An 11,295-nucleotide genomic window follows, 5' to 3' on the forward strand; every position below is an offset into this window, starting at 1 on the left:
ATGGAGTGAAAGACTAATATTAATAGGGCCAAACCTAAACTATATCTCAAATGAAACCTTATGACCATTTCTCAAAGTTTTTCAAAGACAAACATATTTAGTGGTGATTTCTATTCACATTGAGCCTATCATGGCATGCATATTATCCTCACATACTAAGATAATAAGATCACATAAATTTGACAATCCATAAACCATATTGAGAATTACTTCTCTCTCTCTCTCTCTCTCTCTCTCTCTCTCTCTCTCTCTCTCTCTCTCTCTCTCTCTCTCTCTCTCTCTCTCTCTCTCTCTCTCTCTCTCTCTCTCTCTCTCTCTCTCTCTCTTAGGGATTGGTATTAAGCCACTGAGAGAGAAAGCAATCAAGTTGGCTTTTATGACAATGAAGAGATTACCTAATGATAACCATGGTCAGTTTTTTAATGGTAGATTGGACATCCAAGGAAAGCATTTCTAGCAACGATACACCTATTCTAACCGCAAATGGGGTGATCTCCTATGTATTATAGGTTGCATAATTAAAATTAAAGAGTCTAAAGTGCCACAACATTTGGTGAATGCTTGGAAGGAGATAATAAGTGGTCTACATTGGAAAAGAGTAAAAAAGAATAAGACACATTCCCATGCCGTAGTATGTATGATTGGACTAGGACCTTATGAAAATGGCTCTATGCTAGTCAGTATCAACACTAAGTTAAGTCGTAAGCTCTATGGAGTGGAATCGCCTTTTGGATGGACATATGGAATGGGGAATTAAATGAATTCTACTTAGTGGAGTCTCAAAGAGATTTGGATTAACAAACGTAGAGAAAGAGTGGCTGCCATTAGTGCTTACCAAAAGAAAGGTGCCATGGCCTACATTGAGCATAATAAAAGAGAGAGGCTCTTCATAAATTGGGCTAATGAAAGAGACAAGTCATTGATAGCATTGAAGAAGAGAAATAACTTTAGAGAGTCTAACAATAGGTGGTTCCTAAATACTGTTAAAAGTTGGAAGAGAGAAGAATGTAGAGCGACCATGTTCACATGGAAGAGAAGATTAAAGAAAGCATTTCGAACTATGCCTTCTTGAACATTGAATATATTTTTGTGTAGAATAGTAGTTAGGAAGTTGCCTACTCATGATAGGATTAGTGGATTAGGAATTAAATCCCCCCTAAGCCCCATGTGCAAGAGGAAGAAGATAAAGCATTAATCATTTATTTTGAAAATAGATGGATGCATAGATAATGTGGAGAAAACATTGCAAAGGTATGGAAAAGATCAACCTACATTCATCGATCAATTGGAAGCAAGCAATCTTGGGGGATTGAGGGAACTTCAATGAAGTGTCAGAGAAGGTATGGTCGACATTGTGAGGATCGGTATTGTAGACAGTATGGATTAGGAATAAAGTGGTGCATAGTCACATGAAGAGTGGAGGTGGCTGAGCAAGTTTGTTGATGTGTCTACTATGTCAAAAAAGTGATTAAAAAATGATGAGGCCAAGGGTTTGGTTAGTAGGTTGATGAAAACCCTTGGATAAAGGCTTATAAGCCTACTCTACCAATGTTTTGGTAGTGCAAATCTTTCTACTTATTAACATAACTATGTATTACAAAAGAGATACAGGAGTGAGAGCAATAGGGAAAGTTCTTCATCCAAATAAGCCTTTGTTTATATAGTAGAAGTTACACCCATGTAGCTCCAAAAAGCATCCCTAAATTGCCTCCATCCTCTACTAATTATGGTGGGTTGACTATAAGTTTATATCCACATTTGTTAACCCTATTCTTATTTAAATGTACCACCATGACTTTAGATGTTGATATACTAGATGACCTCACACCTCTTTTGTTGATCCAATTTTTTTGTATGACATTTCACTTCTTTTGTCCAATGCTTTGAGTACCTTTCATAACATATGCAACTAGCATAACAATTTCTAACATTCCCCCTTGTGTTGGCTTGCCCTCTAGGAAATTATACCACCAAACGTATACTTCCACCATTAATGCTTGTGTGACTCAAGTCAAATAATGCCAATAGTGTATTAGGGACAATAAAATCTAAGCAAGCCTCTCAATTTGACGCGTACCTTGTTTGGTAGATTAGTTACATCATTGCATAAGTAGTTATGATATTGGTTTTATATGTGATTAAATCTACAACATTTGTTTTTGCTTTATTCCAACATGTTTGGTCATCATGAATAATGTTATTTTTAGTTAATTTTATTTCATATTTATGGTACTTCATTGGCCGCTTCTATCAAGTGTGTCGATTTGGTTGTTTAACTACGTGAATGCTTATAGGGAGGTTTGTAAGCAAATATCACAAAAGAAATATCCTTGAATTTTGGGAAATTGAATCTATAATAATGAAAGAAGATTAAGTTTTGAGTTTTTGGCGGAGAGAGAGAGAGAGAGAGAGAGAGAGAGAGAGAGAGAGAGAGAGAGAGAGAGAGAGAGAGAGAGAGAGAGAGAGAGAGAGAGAGAGAGAGAGAGAGAGAGAGAGAGAGAGAGAGAGAGAGAGAGAGAGAGAGATCACTAAACTTCAAACATATCACAATGCATCACTTAAGAAACTAATGAGGCATGATATCATATAAGAAATGCATGCTCCAAATAATGCTCTATATCACTAATGTGATTTTGGGCCACGCAAGGCATGCGACATAGTGTTGTCTATGTGACACATTAGTGCACTACAAGCATCACTTTAACAATGCTTCATAGTGATGCTTTAATTGATGCCATGTGTTGATGATGAAAGCCATCATTATGCGACGCTTTCATATTTTGGTGAAAGCATGATGATAGTAGAAAGGAGATTGACTATGCATAAGGATGAGCCAACATTAGCTTGTGACCACTTGGTTCTTGTTCCTTTTGTATTTCAACCTTGAGGCCATCACACTTCAAGTATGCTTAGTTTTGGGGAAATGGTCCATGGGTGACCACTTTAAGGCCAAGAACTAGGCAAGCTCAAACTCTCTTTTGTTTTTGGACTAGTATAGGTCCTTTTCCAAAGCAATAGGGTTTCCCATACTTTAGGACCTTTTGTCTTTTACTTTTACTTTTTGCTTTGTGGGCCTTTTTTGCTTGCTTTTTGGTCATGGAGTTGGGGACAATTAGAGTAAAGTGACTAGAATGTCGTGGAGCTATTCTCCTCCATCTACATGCTTTTATTTTCATGCAACACTTATTGAATATTAAGAGACATTATCTTATGCTGCATTCTTGTTCATGCCTTTTTGTTTGACATAGTCTTACTCAACTCACTTCAACATAGTTCTTTGTTTCGTGTACATGGCTAAAATTGGATGATAGATTTAGAATTGCTAAGTGAGGGGGGTTGAGCTACCTCTCTTTTGGGGCACAACATTAGCTTTGGGACACCCATAAGCTAACACATATTGCTGAACACTTGATCTTTAAGCTAATTCCAACCATGAAACATGAAATAAAGTAAACTAAAAAGAGCTATGAACCAAAATACTCAAATGCAAAATGAAAGATGATGTTTTTCCAAGGTTCAATGAAGAGTTTCATGAGAAAGAAGGAGGAGAGGTACATGGACACAAATAAGGTCTGGAAGTTTAACTCTTCCAAAACTCAAGATTAAGAAGAAATCCTAAATCCTCTTTTAGCTCAAATGAGAACTTGAAAACTACATACAAGTCTTAAAGTTCTAGAGCTATCTAAGTACTAGGCTTATATTGAAATTATGACCTATCCTTGGAGATGAATATTGTTATATACTTTTAGCCAAAAAAGGGGACCAAGAGTGGCATTTGCATATGTAAAGTTTCCTAGCATGCATCTATGTGCCCATGATGAATTGTTGTCATTTGCCATACATTATGCAATCATATGCAAATTTTCTACCATCAAAGTTTGTGTGAACACATTGTACATAAGGTGTGGCCAATGTAGGTATATTGATGGTCATGAATTTATGAATTAACTCAAAATTTGATAATATCCTTAGGGTGGTTACACATGGGGCGGGGAGCTCCTTGCCAGTATTGCTAAAGAACAAATGAAAGCCTTGCTTTTATGTGTTGAGCAACCCCCTTTACATACATGGTTGAGATGACATTGTCTTCATTGGGTGCATCTTGCTGCATTGCCTATGCATTTTCTCAAAATTTGGGTATGGGAGCTTCCCTACCCATAAGTTGTTGATGCACTTTTTGGTAGCATCCTAAATGAGTTCCAACAATAAATAAGGAAGAAGTGCTACAACATGCTTTGCAGGTGGCCAATGTGTAAAGACCAGTGGGGGACACAAGCCTTTCTACCTTTTCAACATTAAGAAGTTGTGCCATTGGATTTGTAGCTTAAGTGATTTGAGCGTGTGGGTGTGCAGATGGGTGTGTGAGTCCAAACCTTGGGTACACCCTTGAAGCATCTTTTGAATTTCAAGTCTTTCTCAAATAAGGAAAAATAAGAAGTTGTGGAATACCCAATGTGCAAAGAGTGGTGAACAAGTTGACTCTTGGCATCAAAATATGTGCCTACTAAATGGGTACTTGTTTGATTGCCATGGTCATGTGTAACTAGCCATAATGTCCTACTTTTGTTAAATTTATTCCCATGTATTTTATTATGGGTTTAAGCAATTGTTGGAAGATACCATTTTTGGAAAGGTGCACATACAAATGCATTGTTGAGATCACTAGTGTTGACTTCCTTGCCATGCATTTTTGCTACATGGTTGTTGCATGATTAGCTAAATGAAATATAATTAATCTTTGATGTGTAAAGAAAAAAAAGCAACTTGAAGTTTTAAAGTTTCAATCAAAGTGTTCTCTGCACCAGACATTACAAGCAAACATGTCCTTTGAAGCTTGACAACAATTATGTATAATTGCAACTTGTGCCCTTAGAGTGTTCCTAGCACCCTATAAGGGTTGGCTCAACTTGTGCCCTTAGAATGTCCCTAGCACCCTATAAGTGTTGGCTCAACTTGAAGTCTCAATTAGAGTTGGGACACTCCTAGGTCAACTCAACTTTTGGAAGTTTTTGGGCCCACTGATCATCTCCTTTCTCGCGACTTTGCTAGGTCAATGTAGTTCCTCCAAAAATGGAGGGACTACATCATTCTTGAAGTAAATGTTTATGGCTATAAAGGATTGGATTTGGTGAAGAGCAAACCATTTCTCTCTCCTTTGGCAATGCGCCATTTTGTTCTCTCTCCTCACTGTCCTTGATTGCACATCATGACGAAGGCTTTGGTGTGACCGTGTAGCTTAACTACTCCTGTTGTTCCCACTCAAGTCAAATGATTAGAGTGGGGCGCGACTCTTATCTCTAACTCTCTACATCATACATTACAAGGGAAAATGCCATTTGAAGCTTGACAACATTTGTATAATGTAATTTCTCCATTTTTGGAGGGACCAACATCATTCTTGAAGTAAATGGATGTGGCTACAAACGATTGGATTTGGTGAAGAGCAAACAATTTCTCTCTCCTCTATCAACGTGCCGTTTTGTTCTCTCTCCTCACTATCCTTGATTACACACCATGATGAAGGCTTTGGTGTGACCGTGTAGCTTAATTACCCTTGTCATCCCCACTTGAGTCAATTGATTGGAGTGGGGCGTGGCTCTTATCTGACTCTCCACATTATATATTACAAGAAAACATGCCATTTGAAGCTTGAAAACATTTATGTATCATGGCAACTTATGTGCTTAGAGTGTTCCTAACAGTCTCTAAGGCTTGTTTAGGGTGGGTTCAGACTCCATGCCCGGAAATGAGAAAAAGGACATGCTTGTAGACGGGTCTAGTTTCTATTCACCCTGTAAAACTTGGCTTTTTGACTAAGTTCCGCACCGGTTGGGCTGGACAACTTTGAAAAAGTGAATTTCTTCAAGGGTTGAACCCCCATCACCCTTGTTGACAAACTTTAAAACCAATAGGGCACTCCCACGTAGCTATTTGCCAAGAACCACATCCTTGAAAACAATATGGCTTCCTTTTAATTGGAACACACTCTTGGCGGACACGAGGATTACCAATTGTGTCGGACGTCAAAGTCTGAACCCACCCTTAGTATGCCGGACTACAAGCTAGAATTTGTGTCCAGCAAGCACTCCCATCAGCTCGTGTGAAAGGCTACCTACCTTGCAATGCCCAAAAATGTCCTATAATCTCCAACATGTGAGTGAGGGGACTAGTATGTGAACATATGCATATGGGCTAGAGTGCAACAAAGGGAGACGGGAGATAAAGCAGCTTTACGACTTACATGGCGAACAAGGCTGCTGGTGAGGGGCGGCCCACAGCGCTGATGTCGTTCCCTTGATGAGAGGGAATTCTTTCCCTTCGTAGGAACACCCCGGGGGGGGGGGGGCCGGCCATGGTTGTGTGGATGATGCGTATGGTAAACGTAGGTAAAGGTCGAAGGTCCGAGCGGGAAGCATGATGACAGCCCCGCCCCACCCACCATGATATTCATTGGTCTGATTCGCGCTCTGTGTGTGTGTGTGTGTGTCTCTCTCTCTCTCTCTCTCCAGCAAAAAGCCCGTGTGCGTGTACAACAACACGAACCTCGGGACGCGAAATTTCAATTTCTCCCTCGTTAAATAATTTAATAATGGCAATAATAATATTCAAAAGAACGGGCAGAAAAACACAAGAATGAGGGCAATATCTCGGCACTTTCTGCATTTTTGTGGCCCGTCAGTCCAACGACAACAACAACAACAAGCAACGACTCTCAGACGACCTTGCAAAGCAAAACCTCTCACTCCTTCACTCACTTACACACACACACACAATGAGAGAGCAATTTCACACGGAGGGACTTTGATATGAGAGAGACTCTCTGATGAGAGAGCAATTTCACACGGAGGGACTTTGATATGAGAGAGACTCTCTGAAAGAGAGAGAGAGAGAGAGAGAGAGAGACAGACAGACAGACAGTGTGTTTGTAAAGGGCATCTGACCTCCCATGTCCCGCATCCGACTCCCGCTTGCTGTTGCTGTTTTTTAACTTTCATTTCTCCCCATTGTTTGCACATCTTTCCCTCCCTGTAGCAGAAGGTACTGCTGCCATCGCCTGTGCAAGCACAGACACAGAGACTCGCAGTTATATATATATATAGTGAGAGAGAGAGAGAGAGAGAGATTGATTGCCTTGGCCAGGGCATGACTTCCAATTCCCACCCATCCGTCTTTTCACCCCGTCCCCTCCCTCGCTTTCCCCCCCTTCCCCCCCCAGTCCGTAACTCGAGGCTCCAGGGAGAGTAATTCGAGGTCCTGCACGCAGCTTTCGTCCACCATGCTCCCCGAAGTGTGAGAGGCCAGAGCTCCAACCATATCTCCAGGCGTGCCTTGGACTGCAAGCCATGGATCAAAGCTCATACGGCGAGGGAGAGCCGCAGCAGCAAGACGACGAGCAGCAGGAGGAGGAGCAGCAGCAACAGCAGCAACAAGAGCAACAAGCCGACGGACCTTCCCCCGCGAAGAAGAGGAGAGGGAGGCCTAGAAAGGCAGACATGCTTTTGCTTCCGGGAGAGACGGCAAAGGAAACCGCGGCCGCGCCGGCGATGGCGGCCACGGGGGGCGTGAAGCGGAGGAGGAGGAGAAAGATTGTGGCCATAAGGCACGGCCATAAGAGGGCGTACGTGCGGAGGAAGCTGCAAGGCACGGCGGCGGTGATGGCGGCAGCGGGGTCGTCCCCGCAGAGGGAAGCGCAGAACGCGAGCGGGATTTCTCCTGCACCTGGAGGCGTGCCGGTGCTGGTAGGGGAGAAGGTGCAGGGAGTGGTGGACGGCTCGTTCGATGCAGGCTACCTGGTGACGATACGGGTGGGGGACTCGGACACGCTGTACCGGGGGGTGGTCTTCGGGCCGGGCCTGTCTGTGCCTGTGAGCCGGGACGACGACATCGCGCCGAAGGTCAAGAAGACGAGCCGAGAGGAGGTCCCCTTCCTGTCCTCTCCTGCCTCGCCTCCCCACCCTCCCCCCCGCCTCAGCCTCAGCCCCAGCACCAGCTCCATCCTCCTGCCGCCCCTCCTCCCCCTCCCCCCATCCAGCCTCTCACCGATCCTTCCTCCCTTTATTCCCCCTCCCCTCAGTCTTACCTCCATGAATCTCCCTCCCGTCCTTCATCCATTGCCGGCCTCGGCCTCCGCTTCCCTCACCCTGGTCCCCCTCCCTCCAATTCCCCCCTCCTCCCTCCTCGTGCGCCTGTTAACTCTCCCGGACCTGCTGGCTACGGTGGCCCCCCCGCTCCATACAGGTCTTCTCCCTTGTCTCCTTTCGGATCCCCTTCCTTCGGCCAAAACACGAACATGCCGGTGAATTCACCAGCTGGGAGCTTCCTGTATCCGCCATCGAACCAGCAAGTCCCGCAACGACATGGATCTTACCCCCCGCCTCTCTCCCCGTCGCCTTCGCCGTCTTCTCCCCCTCCTCGGCGTTTCCCGTACCCCTTCCATGTCCCCAGGGCGGAGTTTCCGTTTGCGCATTCTCAGTATGGAGGAAACGCAGCAGCGGCAGGAGGTGCTTCTCCGCATGGAGTCCTGCCTCGTCCTGGTCCTTGACATTGGAGCAAAATTAAGGTCAGTCACACGCGAAAGCCGTGTCTGTGCAAGTTTTTTTAACAGTGCTCGCAGTGGCATGGGGTAAAGCTTCAGGGAGCGTGCAGAATTTTCATGTCTTTTAAGAAGTTGGGAGAAGCTGCACGCCTCCACCCTGGAGCTTTTACAGGACATCTTACCACAAGTTTAACTTATGTTTTAAAAACTTGCAGAGGAGCTTGATGCTTCAACCCTGGAGGTTTTACAGGATACCCAGGATACCTTGTCACAATTTAAGTTATGTGTTTTAAGAACTAGCAGAGGGGATTCATGCTTCTGGAGGTTTTCCAGCACATGCTTCATCTCTTCCTCTTCATCTCCCTCCCTCTCCCTTTCCCTCTCTCTGCACCTGTCTCCTCTGCTTCATCTGTTTAGGCCACCCATTGATGTAGTAAACACAGCGATTGCCTCTCAAACTTTCAAGCTTCCAAGGTGCTGTTTCACAACCACCATGGCTTTCCTCGATACACAACAGAGAAATTACCCCTCCCCTCGGGCCTTGTAAGCTACCACTCATGAAAATTTACCAGCCCTTACTGAAGCATTGGATTACCCCTGACTGCTCTGTAATTTGCGCCTTGTGCCTTGTTTGGGTGCGTGTGACAAAGATTCCGTTGCCCTAAAAATCAGAACTAAAAGTTACGATGACGTTTCGTGTGTTTTGTCGGTTTTGATAATTGGTTCTAAACGTTAGGAAGCTTGATCGAGAGCCCCTCACAGAACTTCTCTCTCGCTCCTGTATTTTCAGTCTGCATTGGCATGTTCGACGACCTGTTGGGCCTGCACGTTCGGGTGCAGACACGATGGAGTTTAACGGTTTAATCCCCAGCCAAAAGCTTCCAATTACACACTTAATCCCTGCCTTAATTTGCCTTGTGATCATCTGGCTGGAAAGGGCTTGCGTGTTTTCGCTGGGTCTTCAATGGATTTTATTGGCCGAAGTAGTAGTGGCAGACAACTTCTCGTGTGTCACGGTGGTTGCCCAGTCGCTTTGAATGCACATTGCCTGTGTGCCTCCCTAGTCCCTATCCACCATAGCTCTCTCTCTCTCTCACCCACATCGAGCAACACATAGCTGGCCTATGCAAAAGCATTCAATGATGCGGTTCCCCCCAGGCTTGCCATCTAACCTACCTACAGTCCAAACTATCGTATTCGACTTTCCAATGACCATCCGTCATTGCATTATTTTTCACGCCAGCAGTTGCACCTCCATTCAAGTCAATCTGATGATAGCAGGCTAGTTGATCAAGCGATGCCTCCTCCTTTCGTTGTCATGTGCGGAAACGACAGGGAGACAGTGATCTTCTCTAACACGGCTGGTTACTGGCACGTCTGTGACCTTGTCTTTTTAAAAAGGATAAAGACACCCGATCTCCACAGGGAGGGGAGGGGTATCTCCCCTACCCTCCCCTCCATGTATTAGCTCGTAGAGCAGGATTTCTCTAACGTGCCAAGGGAAAAATGGAGCACGATCATTTGGGGCCCTACTCGGTGACCCCAGCATGGAGGACCAACCATGTATATTGAGTGGGCTAGAGCCTGTACTTCCTTGAACATGTCATATAAATTTGTGTATCCAGCAGACTATAGCCAAGCGATGCACTTGGTGAGTCTTGAATTACATCCTCCTGTAATTATAAAAAGCCCTAATGTCAATTGTTGTGTCCATATTCTCGTATTATCATAATCACAAGTGTATATCGTTGGGCCTCATTTGTGATCGCCTATTGCCACGTCCATGAAATATGATAGATGTTAGGATACGTGTAGCTTCTCAAAGGAGATTAATCATCATTGCTTGATATCATGGTTTAAGAAAATTGAGCCTCTCTAGAAACATACTAGTGTGTTCCATTTATTGTATTGATTGTGTTGTTGATAACTACAATACCTTGTCATTCACATAAAAGCCTACTTATAGTAATTACAGAACGATAATTGTTGATTGCTATATGCCTGGCCCTTGTTTCCACCTACATGGTTGGATGTTATAAAACTTGCCCTTGTACCATTGACTTTGAGGCTTTCATTACCTTTAGATGGATAATGCAATTTGTGTACAAATAAATTTTGTTGTAGATGGTGCAAGTCAACATGGCTTGTATGTGCTCTACCTATGTGTTGTAAATGTGGCAAACGTGATACTCATTCAAATCATGTGTGTAGCCCTAATATAGCTCAAAAATTTCTCTATAGACCATCTCAACTTGTAGCTTTGTTAGTAAGACCATGGCATGCATTTTTTTTTGGATGTGGGGTGAGGGTTGTTTCAATCCCATTTGCAATTTATTTTTTAAATAAGGCCTTGGTGGGCCAATAAGCTTCAAGCTAAGGGCACAAGCTAGGGTTACTTTTCTACTCATAAGCCAAAAGGAGAAAATATTCAATGCATATGCTTTCACATGTGATAAGGACCCCTTGCCTATACATAGATTTGTGGAATTTGTGTTGTAGTTTATTTGAGTTTGTGGAATATTTTAATAGCTTGGTATGACATGCTCTTGTCCCACTTTTGTTAGATATAGGTTAAGGGGGCCAACTCTAGAACATGAAAAGAAAAGAATGTATTTTTGGGGCAGATTTTACATTTTATAGGCTTTTTAAAAAAGATTTGAATCTTATGTAGGGGTATGAAGAGGAATGTCGAGCATTGAGTTTGTTATTATTAAATTTTGCAATTAAAAAATACAATTTTGGGAGGTATTGGTACACTT

At 43.3% G+C, this 11,295-nt stretch overlaps 1 pseudogene; it reads left to right on the forward strand.

Annotated features, from left to right (window-relative positions):
* The first annotated feature begins 6,829 nt into the window (after nucleotides 1-6,829).
* On the forward strand, nucleotides 6,830-9,218 carry LOC148019776 (uncharacterized; annotated as a pseudogene).
* Nucleotides 9,219-11,295: the final 2,077 nt, after the last annotated feature.

Source organism: Lygodium microphyllum, chromosome 19 (genome assembly GCF_053477565.2).
Source record: "Lygodium microphyllum isolate KBCC chromosome 19, Lygodium_microphyllum_v1.1.10, whole genome shotgun sequence".
NCBI lineage: Eukaryota > Viridiplantae > Streptophyta > Polypodiopsida > Schizaeales > Lygodiaceae > Lygodium > Lygodium microphyllum.